The 20,550-nt window shown below is 35.8% G+C and overlaps 1 long non-coding RNA gene across 4 annotated transcripts in view; it reads right to left on the reverse strand.

Annotated features, from left to right (window-relative positions):
• The window catches only part of LOC103789015 (uncharacterized), a 724,824-nt gene that overhangs the window by 10,067 nt on the left and 694,207 nt on the right, over positions 1 to 20,550 (reverse strand). For all 4 annotated transcript variants that reach the window (XR_013530713.1, XR_013530714.1, XR_013530711.1 and 1 more), the window contains one exon: positions 16,434 to 16,649. This is a non-coding gene — a long non-coding RNA (uncharacterized LOC103789015). The remainder of the gene's footprint in view (positions 1 to 16,433; positions 16,650 to 20,550) is intronic.

Raw genomic sequence — 20,550 nt, forward strand, 5'->3', positions numbered from 1 at the left:
ACCAAAATGCTGTGAGGTCTTGCAGAAGAAGTAAGCTATGTGTTCATTTGTTTGTTGATTTTTTTTTTTGTTCATTTTGAGGCAAAGAGATTAAGAAATGAGTGATGTCTTTCTTCAGCATAGTTTATATTTACATACTGTATTTATGTTTGGAGAGAAATTAAATTTTCAGTAGAAAGAAACTCCTATGGACAGGATTATAAACACGTAAAAAGAATATATATGAAGCACCAAACTTCATAAGTCAAGCACAATTGAAACCTGGGCAACTTAGGAAATAGAAACAATTGGAAAATTACTTTCAGCCATGAACTGGGGATGATCCAATTTCCCAGAAGAAAACCCCGGGCTGGAGTTTCACATCCATCTGTTGGCTGGTCAAGCAGCCAAAAGTATACCTTTTACATACTTTTGTATACTTTATTTGAAAGTATACAGAAGGTAAAGAAGGAAACCTATAACTGGATATTTGGCCTGTGTCTTATCATTGTCCTTAGGTACATTTATTTTCTGCTAAAATTATCAATAGTTTCTTTTTCTTGCTATTTCAAAGGCTGGCTTATCTGCTCTTATACCATTAAGCCTATGTTGTACCCACCTACAATGTATCAGGTACCATATAATATAAACTGAAAATTGTTAATTAAATAACCTTAAGTTATTGAACTCAACCCATAGTAACATTCATAGGAAAGACAACTGAATTTTCAGTGCAAGCAGAGCTATGCTAGATGCATGTGGCTAATAACATTTTTTTTTCATGAAGCAATTTGAGGTATTCTACAGGAAAGGAAAGATAGATCTTTAGACAGAAAAATATCCTGGAGCTTACCACCCATCCATGTCAGCCCTACTGTTCACTGTTGTAAAGCAATGAACAACTTACAAAACTGTTTGTAAGTTGACCATAAGATGAAATTTAAGTTTGGCTGCTTTCTTTTGTCATAATATCCCTGGCACATGCACTTCTATTTGCCTGATTATTCCCTTATCCACTGCAGAGGAGAGGATTACTTTATTGCTAAGACATGAGGAAAAAAAGAAAACCTCTCTTGAATTTAGAGGACATTAAAAACTCCCCATAGCACCCTAGTGTGTTTGTATGTTTGTGTTGAGGGGAGAATTTTCCCATGTGATATACCCACTGATAATTCTCTAGGTAATCTGTCTACATAATGTTTCAAAACAAAATAGTTACAAACACAGAAGCTATTTGAAAATGTATTTATGGAAAACATGCTATGCATAAATATTCTGATTTTTGTAAAAGTAATAATATTTTAGTGCAATAAAAGAACTTACAGTCTATTAAAATTCAAAAATTGCTTCTAATCCAGAGCATCCCCTGTGACTTTTAAATACATTTTAATGTATATTTATTATTAAGAGTTATAAAGTAGCAGAGCTTATTTAAAATACCATAATAGGCTTATTAAACTTTGGTAAATTGTTTTTACCAAAGATTTATTTCAGAGAGATTTATTTTTTACCTAAAATAGTGCCCTCCTTGTCTGTAGAGTCTCATGAACTTTAGATCCCCTGACTGGGATTAGCATTCTTTCCACTGCGGTGGAGCTACAATCTTAAGTGTGTTGCCATGAACAGCCAGTGTTTCAAGAGAATCATTGAAAAGGTCCTTGAGATGCCTTTAGGATCCCACGAGAATATGGCAGGAGTGAAGCAATTGACTTCAAGGAGGAATTTGACTATTTTGTGTCCACACCGTTTTCTATTTACTCGATCATAAACATGAACACCGTAGAAATATTTTATTTTTCTTGAAGCCTCTCGCAATACCTCTGCTCCTGAAAAACACACACATTTTCATCCTGATGAAGCCAGTTTGCTAATCAGCAAGGTGCACCAAAAAGTCAAGTGCAATCAGGTGTTAAGAAAGAAGCTATTAGGGGAAAAAAAATATTTAAGAATCAGAAGCAGAAGTCATATTAAATGTTAATGCTTCTGTCTCTAAACTTAGAAGATTTTGCTTTGTGACATTTAATTTCTGTTCTCATCTATATTACTCATCTGCCTTTCTAATTACATTTTGCATTCACTCCCAATATCAACCTCTTCTACTAGTTTATGTCAATATGAAGCTAGTTCCTTTCAGCAAAGCAGGTCTTGAAGCAATTCTAATGAATCATAGTAAACTCTAAAGAGGTAGCTAGTTTAGACTCAACTCAATATGTTTTTGTTCAGTTTCTCAATTTTTAAAATAGACACATCACATTTTTATACACAACTCTTTAATGTGGTCAAATCAAGGGATGTTGGAGGTGAAACTTCTGTTCCAATAACATTTTAGAGTAATGCATGATAATAATTATTGAAACAATAGACTACAATACTTTTCTTATATTGACCTTTGGAAACTAACTATGGATCATGCTTACTGATTTTAAAGATTCTTTTATAAAAAATTATCATCTGAGAACGGGATTAAGTCAGACATGGCTCTTACAGGAACTCATTTCTACCATGACCCTGACAATTGAAACCATACAGAAATATACTTAATCAGCATTGGGAAACTGTTAAGGATTATAAGATCAAAAGAAAATTGTTTTCCTCTAAAACGGTATTTCTCAACCATAACAAAATATTTTTTAAAAAGCCCATGAGGAGCTTTTTACAAAATATTCACATCTAGATCTCAATGAACCCACCAAACAAACAAAAGTCAAGATTTTCTGGTGATGAAATTCATACTTGGCATTATTTCAGAGTTCCCCAGGTGTGGTCAATGTGTAGCTAGGGTTGACTAGAAAGTACAACACACACACACACACACACACACACCCCAAAGTAGTCATTTAAAGATTCCAGTGAATTGGATTAACATATATTCCCTAAGTTTCTGAAGAGTCATATATAAAGATGTTCCCTAAATTATAGTGGCAAAAGACCTCATGGATATTTTGCTGAATAAGAAATGCACACATTTTCCAAAATACATTAAATTGTTGGTAAAGATTTTAAAAAGACTTCAAAGAGGATAGAGTTGAGCACAGCATTCCTCAGTTTAGAACTATTGGAAGAAATTCATAAGACCTCAAGAACCCAGAAATTTGTTTATCAGAAATAAATTCTTTAACATTATGGTTCCTTTTATGTTTCTTTAAATACTGCAAAACAAATGTATGGGAGGCCATTGTTTTAGGCTCCTGTACTAGGCCCCATCAGACCAGACTACACCTGAATGGAATCACTTGTATAAAGTGCCATGTAATGAATGGAAACTGCGAAGGGGGCTAGTTTTCCCCAAATCTGTAGATTCCAGGAAACATGAGTCATTGTAACAAGGAAGTTCACATGTGTTTTAACCCCACAAGGAAAGTAATTTGGAATTGAGCAATCCACATTTTGTTTTCTGTTTCTGATTTCTTCAGTCCTTTTCTGCCTATTGAAGCCAAAGTCCTCTGCTTAGCTCATCAGAACACTTACTCTATTTTATAGAATAAGATGTTGCCTCATCGTAGAATCACAAATAAAAGACAATTAAGATTTTTAAACTAAATGTATTGTAATTTTTCTATTTTGACAATTCTTTCAGATATTTTCCAAATAATTCTTACAATGCTACTTAGAAACAAATCATTATCCCCTTGGAGGTCATCTGAGATATGTTAAATACTAAATTTTTTTGTCATTGAAAGAAATCACAACATGATCTATTACTTGTTATTCTTGTGGGTTGTTTTTTCTTCCATCATGAATTTGTTATCAAACTGAGGACTTTTCTGGACATAATATTTTTTATTAGCTCAGTTGATTCTTCATCAGTTTAGAAGCCCATTTTTTAGCATGTACATTCTCTCTCTCTCTCTCTCTCTCTCTCTCACACACACACACACACACACACACATTACTTTCCATTGTGTAACACTGCTATTGTGTCTTCCTGTCCACCACTGCCTAAATTACCTTCTTGGATCTGAAGCTCTGTCACATTAGTCTTTATGTTGGATCTTTCATGCTTGTTAGTGTGAGTCATAAAAATGAGAGTGATTATAATAATGCATGGTGAATCTTTTAAGAATGTAAGCAGGAATACTGATAAAGATATTGGGGCCTAGGTGGCCCAGATTTGCCCAGTACACAGTAAAACTATTCACAGGTAGGAGTTTGCAGATTAGAAAACTACCAATAAATAGTTATACTTTATTTTTCACGTATTATCCTAATGTCTCCACATCCCACTAACTCTTGAATGCACTACCCAATTTTTACTGACTCCTAATCCTCTTCTGTACACATGGGAAATATAATTCCTCAAAATCTCTCACAAGTTATATTTCTGGAGCTTCCCTGAACTTATATTCGCTTACAAATAGTATTTCAATTTTGATGCTGCTGATGCCTCCTCCATCAATTCTCATACTCCACAGAACTTCAACAATCTGTAACTAAATGAGATGCTCTTTAACACTGGGTTAGCTACAGAGTGAAGTACTCCACATCTCAACAAGTACTTCTAAGTGAATTAAATCTTTTAACTAGCAAACCTGATCTCGACCTGCCAAAAAAAACTTTACCTATTTTTCTTAATCATATCAGGACCAGTCACCATGCAGTGTCCAAGAATCCACTTGCCTGAGGCTCATGTTCCACTGTGAAATTTAGTTGATTGATTCGGTCCACGTCTTCCTTTATATCCCTTTGCAATAGGAATACCGGTATCTCTCCTCTCCCCAGGCCACAGTACAAGAGTCAAGCCCGTTTCTGTTTAAACCTGTCACTAACACAGTTTAAACAGTTTTCCCTACTGTTTTGCATCTAATGATTGGCATTAGATGCAAATCATTATTACAGAGTTGTTACTGCTTGCTTAGCTCTAAATTTTAGTTATATAAGTCTGATTTATGGTGCCAGAAACCCTGCCACATGTGATTTTCTCTCAGGCAAGATGGGAACTCTTTAAGACGGATTAAGTCTTCAATGCTTGGCTCCTTACTATGGTTCAATAAAGGTTATTGGACAATTATACAAATAAAATGTTGCAGGATTACTAAAGGGTAGAAAATGGTTAGGAATATCTAATATAGACTGTTTATGTTATAGAATTCTTTTTAAATTGAGAACCAGACTTTTCTCTTGGCTTAAAAAAGTGCCAAAGATATTTTTAAAAAATCATAAAGCCATCCTCATCCCCTAATTCCTCACTCAACGTAGAGGAATTATTGCTCTTGACTTCCCTTGGAAGAGCATTTCTGTGCTACAGCTTGAAAAGTGCACTTATCCCAGTAATAAAGGTTAAATCTATCTCAAGGAGCAGCTATTTTGCATAGGTAGGGCCACATGGAGGGATGACATACTGTGTAACAGCTATTTGGGTCAGAAGAACATGGGTGGTGGTAATGGGATTATTTTTTTTCAATTTGATTTCTGAGTCCTAAGACTAAAAACCTTAAAGAACACAGCCTCTCTTCTGAGTAAATGTAATGAGTTTCGAAGCCCTATTTACATTTCATTCATTAGATTTGTCTTTTGCATCTTTTTCTAGGAAGGAAGGGAGGAATAATATTTTTTCTCATATTATAGAAAAGACAAAAACAATTCCCGGCCTCTTAATACACTTGCAGTACCAGAATTCCACTTCAGCACACAGCAATGTAATTGATTTTTTAAACTTCAGTGCCTAGCACAGTGTCCTGCACATTTATATATTTCTTTTATTCAGTAAGTATTGAGCTTCTAGTAAGTTCTCAGTAAATATCTATGATAGTCTTATAAATCAAAGTGATAAAGAAGGTAAATAAGACTGTGGAATAATGATGAAAGGATAATGTCACTACACTGTGATTTTCTTCCAGGCAACAGCCATTTAAAAATAGTAAAGTTGCTGGCACATAAAATGTACCTAATAATATTTTTAAAAATAAGTTGATAAATTGTGACATGATCAGAAAATAAGACCTAAGCCAAGAAATGAAGACAGCAAGGATATTTTATGAGGAAATGTATGCATGATGCCATTCAGGGGTAGAAGCCTTTGAAGATGAACATGGATGACCCAGTATGCAACATGCACCTACGCTTTTTGGAATTGTTCAAGAACATGAGGCACTGTGTCTGTCCTCTCACTCATCTTACCATTTGGAGTTAAAAGCAAGACACACAGAAGTACTTGCTTTTGTGAAAAAGTGAGCACATTTGCATATGGTACTGTAGAAGAATTTAAGACAGTGTCAACTGAATGATGCAGACACACTTGAGTACAGAGGACTGTACAGAAACTTTGGGTTTCTTAAAGATGGTAAGACTTAGGCTATTCTCATTTAACAAATTATCCAAGTACTTTTTCTAAATGTATGTTCCTGGTAAACATCTATGTTTAAGAATATAAGTAAAACTTTTTGTCAGAGAAATACCAATTCTCTCTCTCTCTCTCTCTGTGTGTGTGTGTGTGTGTGTGTGTGTGTGTGTTCAGAAGTATAATTATATTTTATATATTGATCAAAATTTGTTAACCTGCAAGAGGATTTACAAAAAAAGTATATGCTTGTAAAAAATCACTGATTTAAATTAGACACAAGTAGACTTGTAAAACTGTTGGTAGCTTATAAGCCAAGGCCTAAAATGATAATCATTCACATTTCTTTCATCTATGATTACTTCATGACAACTATTTTGTTAAATATCTAAATACTGGTACCATTATGAGATTTTTTTTTTTTTTTTACTTCCCAAATAGCTTCCAACATGATGCTGAGAAATTTACTAATTCACATAAAGAGATGAATCACTGGACAATCTTAAATTATCTAATGTGATTTCCAGGTAAGCAAAGATTAAGAAACTTACTTTAAAAATCCAAGAATTCAAGAAAGGAATATTCATTTTTCTGCAATTAAAATATCAAAGAAAAATTTTCATAAGTTGTCCCTGAAAAGATTATAAAAATGAATAGCTTCAGCTGGCCTGACACACATTACAAAAGACAGAAATGGAAATAGATAGTATCATTGAGTATTCAGAAACTTGAAATGTATTAGGTTATTTGAACCTCTGCTCTTAGCAATTAGGACTTTGGGCATACAAACCCTTTGAAAAATCAGGTAATTGCAGGTTTGAATTTTTTTAAAAAGTGCTTTAAATGTGGTTGAAGCAACACTCAATTGATCTACTTCATAACCTTGGGGATAGGAAATAATTTTTAACAAAGGTCAAGGATTAAGTACTGAAAGAGGTAGAAGAGTCACACAGAAGTTAGTCAACACAGCAAGGAAGGCAAGAATCAATTATGTCAAAATTGCCCTTAAATTATCTATAAAATATATGTCACATAACTCTGCGTACTCAACCTAGTCCATAAAATAATTTGCTTACTAAAAGTTGAGAAACACTGAAGTAGACAAAGGAAAGAAAAATATAAAGTCTATATGCAGATGTATGAAAATCTCATCATTTTGCTTTTTCTACAATTATGAAGTTCCTAGAGGTAAGGGGTGGAGGGTGAGTGAAGGATTCTAAAGTGTTTGTCCTTGCATATTTTTAAATATTGTCTTCATATCTCAATATATTTAATAGATTTATTAACTGTTGTGAGAGTTTAAGTTCTAAAGTAAATGCATAATGTAAATCTACTAGTACATGACTCCCCTGTATCTTAGAAGGACCCCTTGCTTCCAGACTCTCCCTAACTGCCCTTTCAGGGTACCTGATTATCACACATGACTTACCAATGTAGACAATGATTTGACAATAACAGTTGTCAACTTAACAAAAAAAGTGAGGCAAAATTAACATAAGTAGAGAGCTTATTTGAGCCAAATTTGAGGAATGCAACCCAGAAAACACACCTACAAAGTTTGAGAGGTGTTCCAAGTTGGGGTAGTTACAGATTTTTTTTTAATTTTATTTTAGGTTCTGGGTTACATGTGCAGGTCATGCAGGGTTGTTGCATAGGTGCATGCATAACCAGGTGGTTTGCTGCCTCTATGCCCCCTTTGACTATATCTGGCATTTCTCCCCATTTTATCCTTCCCCACCCTCCCCACCCCCAGCTGTCCCTTCCCTAGCCCCCCTGCAACTGCCCCCAATGTGTGATGCTCCTCTCCCTGAGTCCACATATTCTCATTGTTCAACACCAGCCTGTGAGTGAGAACATGCAGTGCTGGTTTTCTGTTCTTGTGTCAGTTTGCTGAGAATGATGGTTTCCAGATTCATCCATGTCCCTACAAAGACATGAACTCATCACTTTTTATGGCTGCATAGTATTCCATGGTGTATATGTGCCACATTTTTTTTCGGTCCAGTCTATCATTGATGGGAATTTGGGTTGGTTCCAGGTCTTTGCTATTGCAAACAGTGCCACAGTGAACATGCATGTGCATGTGTCTTTATAATAGAATAATTTATAACCCTTTGGATATATACCCAGTAATGGGATTGCTGGGTCAAATGGAATTTCTATTTCTAGGTCCTTAAGGAATCGCCACACTGTCTTCCACAATGGTTGAACTAATTTACATTCCCACCAACAGTGTAAAAGTGTTCCTTTTTCTCCACATCCTCTCCAGCATCTGTTGTGTCCAGATTTTTTAATGATCACCATTCTAACTGGCATGAGATAGTATCTCAATGTGGTTTTGATTTGCATTTCTCTAATGACTACTGATGATGAGCATTTTTTCATGTTTGTTCAGATTTTTAAGGATAAACTGAAGTGAAATAGCAGGATAGTTGCAGTCTATTCATATGGAAATACCACGGGTTAACAAAATTAAGTGACTGGATGATTGGCTAAAGGATACAGTACTTCTTGGAATAGTTATTACCAATTACGAGTTTGTGATTAACCTCTACTTCTTGGAATTCTTTATGTAAGCAAGAGGAGTCCATGAATTTCAGGAGAAAGAGTGTGGCTTATTTGTCCAAATTTGTTCTCATAGTCAAAATGCAAATGTTTTATGAAAAAGGTAATTGCATGATTTTTGGTAAAGTAAACTAATTAAACTATCTGTAGATAGTTTAATTCATACTGCCCAGGTCTGAATGTATAGTTTCATTAAGGATATTGTTATTTATCTCTGCTGTCTAATACAGAAGCCACTAGCTACATATGGTTATTTAAGATAACTTAATTAAAGTTAAATAAAATTTTAAAATCAGCAGGCAGATCATGAGGTCAGTAGTTTGAGACCAGCCTGTCCAGCATGGCAAAACCCTGTCTCTACTAAAAATACAAAATTTAGCTGGGCATGGGGCACGTGCCTGTAATTCCAGCTACTCAGGAGGCTGAGGCAGGAGAATCACTTCAACCTGAAAGGCAGAAGTTGCAGTGAGCCAAAATCATGCCACTACACTCCAGCCTGAGTGACAGAATGAGACTCTATCTCAAAAAAAAAAAAACCAGAAATCAGTTACTCAATTACGCTAGCCATCTTTTCAGTGCTCAGTGGCCACGTGTGCCTAGTGGTTGCCATTATGGACAGTACAAATATGGAATATTTCCATTATTATTAAGAGCTCTATTGAACAGCACTGGTACACTCATGAATTTGTTTCATGGTATTATTTCTACGGGAAAACTACACAAGTGGGTGGAATAAATTTGGGATAACCAACTGATAGTAAGTTGAAAGCTATCTATAATTAACTTCGAGCCATGTATCTTCATGAACATGATGACAGTCTGCAATGAATAATCTCATTTTGCTGATTAATAAAACATTTTATTTTTAGACCAAAATGAATGAAATGCTGTGCTGTGACATTATGAAAATAGCAAGATACAATCTAGCCTATTAGGCTTTACAAAAAATTCATCTCTAATGTGTGTCTGTGGGGGGGTGTACACACAATCTTTTAGGGGCAGATGATATTTTTGATTTAATGATGATTCTAAAATTGAATGTATTTGAGCCAAGAAAAAAATTAAGTATGGTGGCTGCTATTGAGGGAAATTGTATGGCCCTTTGTCCTTCACCCCTGGCGACTGTTCATTTCTGAGAAAGAAATTTTGGGCACAAATGTCAATAACATGCTAATCTCCTCTGTAGAGATTTCATTTTCAAATAAAAGCTTTCTTCTTTGATTTTCATATTGAACACTTGGGTTCAAAGGCACAGAGCTACATAAGTAAGACAGTATAGATAGCCTTTTTCTCATACGGTCACATTTCCAACAGGCCTCTGTTGCTCCCTCAGTCCTGTAAAGAGGTTTACATTTTTCCTTTAATGTTTCAGTAATGTGAGTCTATAAAACAAACTGATAATACACAGATAAATAAGAAAAATGCATTCATATTTTTTACATGCACATGTGTGCACGGGAATTATATTAAATATGACAACTCTAAGAAACAGCTCCACGGCTGATGCTTTTATACCATCTTGAAATTACAAAAAGAATGGGGGCTGAGAGCATGGCAAAACAGTTTTTGGTGGCAAAACAGGTTATGGAAAAGGAAGAAGAGGAGGCCTGGCCAGCAAAACATCTCCTGTTATACAGACAAAACCTCACCGATAGCAGCCCTCAGAGTCTAGAGGGTCAATATTTCTTTCAGACCTTTAAAAGTGTCAGACTCTTAATCTTTTCTAGAGTTGGAGAAGGAAGGGTCTCAGGAAAGACTGGCAACAACCATGCAGATTTTCACTGCAGATGCAATTCTCTCCCACAAAAGGCAGCTTTGCAGGATTACTTCTGTCTGCAGTCCCTCTGAACAGCCACTTCAAACTATATCAAAATACATTTTGAGGTATCCAAAGCAGAATAAATGCATACAGGCATAAAAGAGGTAAACAAATACTGAGAAATGGACTCAGGTCAACTTTTCATGTTGACTGTCTCACTGATTTTCATTCCAAATCCAATTCACTCATTCATTCAATAATTATTATTTAGTATATAGTGCATGCTAGATACTGTTCTATGCACAAGACAAAGCAGGTCCCTACTCTCAAGGGACTTCAAGTCTACTGGGACTTGAGTAAGCCAAAGAGAAGGAAGACAATGAAAACCATAAACAAATACATAAACAGGACAATGTCAAATAGTGACATATGCTATGAAGAAAATAAAACAGGCTAATGAGAGAGAGGTGGCTCACATAATGGGTTATTTTGGGTAGGGTGTTCAGAAAAGTCATCCTTAGGGGTGACACTTGAGCTGACAGCTAAATGATGAGTAGACATTAGCTTTACAAAGACAAAGGAGTATGGAATTTTGAGAGAACTGCAAATGCAAAAATGCCTGAAACAGAGACATCTTCAGTGTGCATAAGAAATTTTAAAAAGGAAAAAAAAAAAGGCTAGGGTTGCTACAGTGTGGAAAAGAGAAAGAATGGTAGTGGCGAATTTAGAGACAGAAGGAAGGTATTAGAGTCTTGTAGACATGGTAATACATTAGGAGTTTATTTTAATTGCGATTTGAAGCCATTTGAAGCATTTTAAACAGGGAAGTGAGACAATCTGATTTTTATTTTTAGATCAGTCAAGTGACTTTGTGAAGAATGAACTAAAGGATGCAACAGAGCAGCAGAAATAGGAACAACAAGAGGCAGGTTGTTGCGACATTTTCACTAAAATAGTGATATGACTAGGGCCAGTAGAGGAAATTCTGCGAAATAGTCAATCCAACATCTATGTTGGATGTAAAATAGACTTGATTTGCTAATGGATAAGAGCAATAATAAAAAGGAAGAAGGAGGTTAAAGGACCCTAGACTTTATCCTGAGCAAGTGGGTGCATGATGGTTTTATTAACCTAAGCGTGGTTGTCAGTAGCTATGCTACTGAATTATTCTTACATAGAGGACAACTGTCAACGTTCATTCAGTCCAGCAAACCATAGAAGAGAGTTATTTCACAGTCACCAATTTGGTCATTGGAAACATTCTCTGATCAGAGATGAAACCCCCTAATTAGAGCCAATGTAGTTAATATAATATGACAAAGAAACACTACACTATACTTACTTTTATCTCGATATATATTAGTAACTTTACCATGTGCATAAATTAATATATATACCCTTAAGATATCAATACTCAGAATGGAGTGAGATGGTAAATATAAACCATCTCCATATCCTGAGATATGAGTTCAAATTCTTTCTTGGTAATGTGTAATTTTGGATGAGTCACTTCATCTCTTAAATCTCATCTGAAAGTAGAGGCAATCGTGTTACTTTATAGGAATGTAGGAAGACTGAATAAGATACTTTATGTAAAACACTTCAAATACTTCCTGTACTATGAAAATGTTCAGTAAATAAAGAAGTCCCTCTTTCTTCTCTTTCTCATTCCCTTGAGTTATTGCCAAGTTGTCATTCAGCCTTATCTACTCCACCAATTTAGCAATATTAGCATAAATATTGCATATGAGGTCATTCTTGCATTGCTATAAAAAATATCTGAGACTGGGTCATTTATAAAGAAAGGAGAATTAATTGGCTCATGGTTCTGCAGGCTGTGCAGGAAGCATGGTGCTGGGCTTCTGGGGAGGCCTCAGGGAGCTTTTGCTCATGGCAGACAGAAGGTAAAGCAGGAGCAGACACTTCACATGGTAAAAGCAGGAGGAGGAGAGGGAAGGGAGGTGCCACACCTTAACACAACCAGCTCTTAAGAACTCTCTGTCATGAGGACAGCCCCAAGCTATGAAGGATCTGCCTCTATGATCAAAATACCTCCCACGAAGCATCACCTCCAACACTGAGAATTACATTTTAACATGGATCTGGGTGGGGATAAATATCCAAACCACATCAGATTGCGTCTAACTCCTGATAGTGTCAGCCAGAGTTACAAATTTGTGTCTTATTTTCCTCTTGTGTGTGCACTGATGGGTCAGAGGTAGATTATGATAATTGGCCAGATGTTGCTCACTTGTCAATTCCTGGAATAACAGGGTAGGCTCAGAATTCTTGATTTCATGAAGATGAGAGTATAGTGATTCCACAATGCAAAATTAGAATGAGGTTACCTGAAGAGAGAGTAATGAATGCCGATCAGAAGAAAAACATCTGCTGCTATACATCTGAATGTTTTTCTTGAAGGAAATTTAGAAAATTAATAATTATTTTCCAAATTTCATTCTAAAAATACTAATCTTGCCAGTTCCTTCTCATCACGGAACAGCTTTGTCAGTATTATAAGGTAAGATCAGCTCTAGACAAGAAGTTGCTAGCTGAATTTCTAATCCTATCTTTATTGCTAATCAGCTTTTAGAAGTGGAGACAAGAGAAAACTTTGCTGCACCCTCAGGATGAGAAAACAAGAAACTCTAATTTATATTTTTTAAAGAAATACAGAATTCTGCATATAGATCTAACTAGAGATCAAATCTGGTCATGGGTCGATATTAATCCTCCAGTATTGCTAGCACCCAGAGGTTTCTATGTTACTCTCTTCTGACTGATTCCACAGAACAGGAATTCTTCTAGGGTGTTGATAGAAAGAATTTTACCCTCTAATAGGAGGTAAAAGAAGGTAAGTTTACTTTCTCAGCCAACTACTGCTTTCACTGTTTGGATGAAAACATGGCGTCAAAATTAACACCTTTCCTAAGGAAAGGAGAGTAGCTACTTGAAAGGGGTTGGGTTTGGAAAAAGTCATTGAAGAACTGAATGAATTTCAGCAACTGTCAATCTCTAGAATTGGTTTTGTAGGTTCAAGAAAAAAGTTCCCCTTTTGCCCTCTGAAGATCACTGAAAATCACCAATAAAAGACAGCTTAGTAAGAGAAAACATATACAGATGTATTTGACCAGAAGCCTTCAGAAGGAAGACCTCAAAGATACAAGGGAAACTCCATTTTTATGCTTGGGTTCAACAAAGTATAAAGAGCCATATAGAAATATGATTGGACAGTAAAGGTAAGATCTAATGCTAATAGATGGAACAGAGAAGCCCCAAAAGACCTGACTGTTTAGATTCTTCTTTGCTTGTCTACGCAGCAGTTTCTCCTTTCAGGTATGGGGCAGGACCCTGTCTGGAATGGGGGTCTTAAAACCTGTAATCAAAAAATGTAGGTCAGATAATTTCTTTAGGACCAGTTTTTACACAGAGAGGCAGAGGGAAAGATATGAGTAAAGTTCTTAGGTTTTATGGCTGGCTTTGGGGAAAAGGTGTTCTGGTTTCTATTACCCACTTTGGGGAAGAGAGATTCTAGTTTCTATGGCTAGCCTCAGGGAGACAAGGGACCAAATATAGGGGGGCAGGTGAAGGTCAGAGAAAACTTTTGCTTCTGAGGCCTTCATTTCAGGGTATCATTTTCTGATCTTCGAAAGATTTAAGTGAGAAAAATTAAACGATTCTGGTCTAATGAGATGCTAGTTGAGATTTTTGTTATGCCAAAGGAATTCCAACTGATAAGACAAGTATAATGTATTATGACGAGCCTTGCAAATATTCTGAGAACGAGAACATTAAAGCAAGATAAGTAGTATACATAGGACAAATGCCAGGAATTTTTAACCAAGAATTCACAGACCTCTGTGTTCTACGAACTCTGTCGAACTGTATGGTAAACTATGTGTACATATGCATACTTCCCAGGAAATTGTTGAACTAATATTTAAGTAGGCATGTGATCCAGAACAGGTATGTGATTAAAAATAGATTATTATCTTCTCCCATTGCTATATTTGTTACGGCATGACATAGTAGGCATTCAATAAATATTTAAATGAATAATTCAAAGATATTAAATAAATGCAAAGATAAATAAATGAGCAATTCAGTAAACAATGTCAACATTCTGCCTGTATATTCTGGATAGGTGCTGAAATACGAGATTTCAGTAGTGCCACTACATTACCACTCCTCAAAAATCCTGCATCCTAAAGGAGAAAAAAAAGGCATGGAAATTATTTTGCTCTGGAATGGTAACTGATAAGATAAATTTGCACACAGACGTTACTGAAGTACAGAGACCAGGCCTCTGTCTCAATAGAGAGTCACATTTTATAGACTCTAGACCCCTTCGGTGGTAATAAGAAATCCGCTCCAGAGAATTGACACAGTCTGAGGTTTAACTCTGAAGAAGAATCTAGTATACAGAGTAGTAGGTTGAATAGTATCTCCCAAAATTCATGTTCACCTGGAACCTTAGAATGTGGCTTCCTTTGCTGACATAATTAGTAAAAATGAAGTCAGACTGGACTACGGTAAATCCTAATTTTAATGACTGATGTTCCCATAGAAAGAACAGCGGGCACAGAGAGGCACACACAGGGAAGAAGGCATTAGAGTGGCAGGAATCAGAGCCATGCAGCTACAAGCCAAGCAATGCCCAAGATTTCTGGCACCCAGCAGAAACCAAGAGAGAGGCATGGAACAGACTTTCCCTCAAAGTCTCCAGAAGAGACTAATCCTGCCAACATCTGAATTTCAGATTTATTCCCTCCTAAAGCATTTGTGAATTAATTTCTGTTGTTTTAAGCCACCCATTTGTGGTCATCTGTTACAGCCCTGGAAAACTAATACAGGTGTAAGGCATTGGCCTGTAGAGGAAGGCTCAGGAAAAGCCATATGAAGAAAAGAAAGTGAGCTCAATTTAAAAGCTAATTCAAAGTTCTTGGCTGGGTTCACTCAAATTTAAAACAAACAAAAAGATCATAATAAAATATTTCAAAAGCTGCATCTATTCCAGAATTTTTCAATGGTCATGAGAAATCTACACCAGCATAACAGCAAAGTCACTTACCAGAGTCTGAGCTTTGTTAAACTATGAAAAAGAGCCCATCATCAAGCGTTTCCATTCTTGCCATTGGAGTGTGAATCCAATACTGACAAAATTGCCAGGAACTTATTGAAAAACAAATTTTGTGCTGACTGCCGTTTTCAATTTAGTAAGCCTCCAAACAAATCAACGAGGTCAAACAGCTAACCTGCCCAGAAAACTCATGGAAGGGAAATACTCATCCCACTGAAGGAATGATAAATCATGTATTTCTAGCTGATTAATACTGTTTTCCATGCGGTTTTGCTTTCCATTAACAACTAAGAAAATAACACCCATTCTTAGTGACTTAGACATGTGCATTATATTTTGTATTAATTCTATTTTTAATTTTGGGTATAAAAAAGTTAATCACTATATAAAAATATTTGTTATGTAAAATATATAAAATAAACACTAGTAATATAAATATCAAGCATTACACATGTAGAACGTTTTCACTCATAAACATCTGAATCACATAAAGGGGAAAATGGTTATATGCTGGGTTTTAAATTGAACAAGATATTTAAAGTAATAAAAATGTAATTAAAAGCAACTGAGAATCCTGCAGGGTGTCCACTCCAGAACTTTTGCAAAGTTTTGTTCATAGTCGCCCTCTTCATTCTTTGCTCCTATTCCTCAGGAGCTGGAATTGGAAGGAAAGCCCAAGTAATAATTACTCCAAAGATGTCGGTGCTTTATATCACCATATTTAGAAACTTCTATATACCATGCACTGGAATCAGGAATTCTCATGTACTTACGTAATTATCGTTATTTTAATTGTCAAAGAGCTAGTAAAGCTTATTCACTGCTCCATTTCTCAATTGCAGCAAACAGCTACAGTCCTATCTTCTGGAGAAAGGTTTTTGTCTGAAAACTGGAAGATTTTACTATTACTTCCTCCTTTAAGATTTCCTCAGGTCCTTAGATTCATCTTCTTCTCTTTACCCTAGGCCAACCACAGTTTTAAGCTCCTTCTGGAAGACAGAAAGCACATGTAGAACATGACCAAAATATCATGAAGGACAATCAGTGATATCAATAAGGTCATGATTCCTTATTATGATGACAGGTTTGTGTTGTCAAACATTTTTTGATCACTTACCCTGTGCTAGTAATGCTAGGCATGGGGTTCTAGGGGAAAAATGGATGTAATCTCCTATAGAAGACAATATTGTTTCTTTTAACTTGGGTGCATTACTGTTACTTCCTTGAGATCATAGTCTTCTTACTCTCCATCCACTCCTGACCATCTTGGAAACATCAGTTTTAGAATCCAGCAGAATTATTATTAGTACTAATTTCTGTGTTAGTCTCTATAGTTAAAGAAACATTTTGATAGTACTATCATGTGGCCAGATGGACTTCTCTTCCTATCTTGGGATGTTGTGTGTGTGTACTGAGGAAGAGAATCTGGAATCCTCCCAGGACCTCACAAGCTGATGATTATGTATCATCTCTTCCATTTACAGTTGGTTCAAAGTAACTCCGAATGAGAAATTTTAAAACATTTAAAGAGGTACATTTCTTCTACTCATTTTGCACTCTGTCCTCACAGGGTAAAATTTAGTCTTCTTATATAATAGTTACAACCAAGTGGCCAAATTGCTCACCTTTTAACATTCTATTTTTAACTACCTATGTGCACTAAAAACAAAACACAATGCAGCAGTAAAGGCACTAGCCTGCCATGTTTAGACCAAGGAGGAGTGATATTGTAGATGTTATAATTTACTTACTGTGAAATTCTTCTTAAGGAGAGATTCCAGAAATGCTTATGAACTAAAGGAACTATAACATTTAAATAGCCTCAGACTGCTATGTTCTTCTCCCAAAATACAAGAACTTTTATCACAATCAAAAGCTTTTGGCATACCCTTTTCTCCTAAATTCTGTTAACATTTACTTGCTGATATAGTATTACAGCTATACCGAATTGCTCTATTGTTGCCTTTAAGAATGGAAATGAGCTGAATTGTCCAATTTCTTTGTTTCATACCAAGCAAGTATACCCACCTACATTTTCATTTTTGTTTTGTTTTTGTTTTTTTGCAGACAGAGTGTCACTCTGTTGCCCAAGCTGGGGCACAGGGGTACCATCTTGGCTCAATGCAACCTCCACCTCCTGAGTTTAAGCAATTCTCCTGCCTCAGCTTCCAGAGTAGCGAAGTTTACAGGCACCCACCACCATGCCTAGTTAACCATTTTTTGTTTTTGAGTCAGAGCCTTGGTCTGTCTTCAAGCTGGAGTGCAGTGGTACAATCTGGGTTCACTGCAACCTCCACCTCGCGGGTTCAAGAGATTTCCCTGCCTCAGCCTCCTGATCAGTTGGGACTACAGGTTAGTGCCACCATGCCCAGCTAAGTTTTTGTATTATAGTGAAAACAGGGTTTCACTATGTTGTCCAGGATGGTCTCAATCTCCTGACCTCGTGATCTGCCCACCTCGGCCTCCCAAAGTGCTGGGATTATGGGTGTCAGCCACCGCGCTTGGCCTGTATTTTTAGTAGAGATGGATTTTCACTGTGTTGGCTAGGCCGGTCTCAAACTCCCAACCTCATTTGATCCTGCCCTGCCACAGCCTCCCAAAGTGCTAGGATTACAGGTGTGAGCCATGGCACCCAGCCCCCACCCACATTTAGCTATGCTGATTATGCTTACTTTTCATTCTCTTTCATTAGAAAGTTTGGAAACAACTTTTTCTGTCTTTTTTTTTTTAATTTAAGGGTTTTAATTTAAATCTCAAGTGATTCTTTTTCTTTTGTGTATTATGAAGAATTATTTAGACATCAAACTGTCTCCTTCGCAAATAATATTAAAAACATTCAGACTGAAAAACTCCCTATTATCCTGATGGTAAGACAACATTAAATGTTCATGAGGAAATATTTTATAACCAAATATTAATAGGCAATTATCTTCCAGAAGATATATTGATAAAAGTCTTTCAATGATGTGACACTAGGTAATAGATAATTGTATTTATTATAGCCATTTGCTTCAGTTATTCTCTAAAGTTAATTTTGTTCTGTCTAATGTTATTTTAATTAAATATACACTGCAAGTAGGTCAGTGTTGTTAGATGTTGGGTCAATATAGTTATGAGGCAGTTTATATTTATAATGACTCTCTTGCTTCTTTCTAGCAACATTTAATGATCTATAAATTAAAACAGAATTGGATTGCCTCTTTAATTGTTCTAAGAATTATCTTCAAGAGATAAACGTTCAAAGTAAGCTAACATCCAATGAATGGAATTGAGAGTTGATGACACACACACACACATACATATATATATATGTACATATAATATACATCTTGATTGTAAAATTTATGTCTGGGACATGTAAAAGTATATGTGTGTGTATGTGTGTGTGTGTAATTATTCTGGTGACAACAGCAATGAGTCGAAGAAGGAAAACCTCAGTAGTCACCAAATTTGTAGAGACAGTCTCAAAATCATCTTCACTGAATGAGCAAGAAATTTGTGTCCACCGTCACAATTTAAAAGGTGATGTTTATAAATTAAACTTCAGGAAGGCCCTCCCAACTAGAAGGTCCTATCAACTTGACCCTCATATTTCAATAACACATCTGAGTGGTTAACAGACATACAGAAATATCAAAGTGCTCACAGTATTACCTAATATTTCTTGATCAGACAGAATAAGCTTTGTGTCTGGGATATGTAAAAGAATGTTTCTGCCATGGGCACAGCCTAAGTACCCATTTCTTGGTCATTTGTAAGTTGGGATATGCTATAAAATGCTAAAATAGAAGAAAAAAAAGTATACTATACCTTAAGGTTTTTGATGTTGAAGACGATTTCTTTTTAGGGTATGGGAATGCAATGGAAGAAAATCTCTTCCTACGCACCTCCTTTCACTAAATGTAAAACTAACTTAGAGCGATTGAATCCTTCTTTTAAGTCACAGGTTCCATTTGAAAAATGTAATAGTCTATCTCACAAATAAGCATAGTCTCATCTAAAAGATGGAAAAATCTCTAAAATTTTAGAAAACAAAGTTCCAGAAATGTGTTTATTCATTAATACATTCCACAGCCCTACCTATATCTGGTATAAAGACAGCTGCAGGGAATATAGCAGCAATGATCCAAAGCATTTGAAATAGGAACATCTTGCTTTCATGGAACTATTCATTTAGCGAATAAGATAAGAGATGCACAACAACCATGATATGAAGATATAAATGTTCAGAACTAAGAGAGTGGTGTGGTGTGACACAAATTAGGTCATGAAAAAGGCTGTTCCTATTATGTTTGAAATGCTCCAAGCATCAATCATTATTTCTATGCATGTTCACATTTTCTTGTATAAGCCAAATATTTTCTAACCTGTGGTGTGTGTGTTTTCTGAAGTGTTAATCCTTTGACAAAGGAAGAATATAGCACGAGGGAAGGAGAGAGGAAGGTGGTAAAGTTGTATGTTTCTGAACGGTCCCAATCCAGACCAAAAACATTCAATTCAAATGTTAGTTACTATGGTTATCATTCCTATTTTTAATATTATTAATAACCAACCCCAAGACTCACACCAAGATGTAACTGAAGCCTCTATATTATGAATATAGGTCAACATTTTCTAAATTGCATTGTGCAGAGAATACTTAGTCTGTGAAACATTCGTTGGGGTTATGTTTTCTAAAAAAGTTTATCTTCCACTGTCAAGTAGATTTGAGAAATGCTGGCTTCGTCATTCAGGGAAAGTCTTCAAGACTTTTTTGAGTCTTTAATATAATTCTCCAATGGGGGGCACATACCAATGGCACAGCTTATCTGAGGACAGAATTCTTTTTCTCTTTATCCATTGCTACACTGTTTTTTAAGGTACACAATTTGAACTCCTAAATGGATGCCT

The sequence above is a fragment of the Callithrix jacchus genome, chromosome 2, assembly GCF_049354715.1.
Source record: "Callithrix jacchus isolate 240 chromosome 2, calJac240_pri, whole genome shotgun sequence".
Taxonomy (NCBI): Eukaryota; Metazoa; Chordata; class Mammalia; order Primates; family Cebidae; genus Callithrix; species Callithrix jacchus.